At 56.4% G+C, this 1,002-nt stretch overlaps 1 long non-coding RNA gene across 1 annotated transcript in view; it reads right to left on the reverse strand.

The window, feature by feature from the left end:
• Window positions 1-996, reverse strand: part of LOC106723696 — a 9,373-nt gene extending 8,377 nt beyond the window's left edge. Inside the window, exon 1 of the long non-coding RNA XR_001359400.1 lies at window positions 917-996. This is a non-coding gene — a long non-coding RNA (uncharacterized LOC106723696). The remainder of the gene's footprint in view (window positions 1-916) is intronic.
• Window positions 997-1,002: the final 6 nt, after the last annotated feature.

The raw sequence follows: 1,002 nt of genomic DNA on the forward strand, positions 1-1,002 counted from the left end.
ATTGATTTTTTACAGAGAGGAAGAGAGAGGGATAGAGAGTTAGAAACATCAATCAGCTGCCTCCTGCACACCTCCTCCTGGGAATGTGCCCGCAACCACAAGGTACATCCTTCACTGGAATCGAACCCGGGACCCTTGAGTCCACAGGCCAATGCTCTATCCACTGAGCCACACCGGTCAGGGCAAAATAAAGATATTGAGGAAATGCTGTGCTACTTAAGTCCAGACGTAGTATTTGTTGATCTCTTTCCTCTTCAATTCACTGTAATAACCTTTTCTTCCTCCTGTTTGAACTAATTGTATGACCCTGGGCAAGTTATTTAGCCTCTGGTCTGCTTTCTACGCCGTGAACTGTAAGGATTAAGGGAGTAAAACATGCCTAGGACTTTGGATTTATCATCATTCGAGCCGGGGGGTTGGCTTAGGGGTGGGATGGGTGGGACCTCAGAAGGACAGTGCGTGGACTGGGCTGTGAGGCGAGGCCCCGGCCCTCCTCTCGGCACCGGGCACGGCACCCTGCGCTAGTCACAGCCCTTGGTGCACTGAGAGCCGAGCCGGAAGCGCTGGGAAAGCACATGTTCCAAGCGAACAGGGCGGATGGAGTCTGTCTGAGGACCATGGTCTCTAGCGAGGGGCCTGGGGGCCTGCACACTGGCTGCACCCACACCGCACCCCGTTCTGTTCCGTGTGTCCTGACACCCGCCCTCGGCGAGGATCTGCACCCAGCGGGCGAGGGGCGTTGAAATCGGCCTGAGGTCCACCCGTTTCTCCAGCTTCATGGTCCCTCTCCCAGCGCCGCACTGAGATGAGCTTAGACGGACCCGGGCAAAGGGCGGAGCTGGCGCGGGAGGCCCGCGGGCTGCACTCTTCAAGGACATTCTTTTAAAGGAACGTCTTAAAAATCGTATTGAAAAACCTGGACTTGGAGCTTTCTTCACAAGCTATGGTGCCGCTGGCTCGCAGGGGCCCGGCAGCGGCGGGCTCGGCCAGTCCCGTTAGAAG

This window comes from Myotis brandtii, unplaced genomic scaffold (assembly GCF_000412655.1).
Source record: "Myotis brandtii unplaced genomic scaffold, ASM41265v1 scaffold628, whole genome shotgun sequence".
NCBI lineage: Eukaryota > Metazoa > Chordata > Mammalia > Chiroptera > Vespertilionidae > Myotis > Myotis brandtii.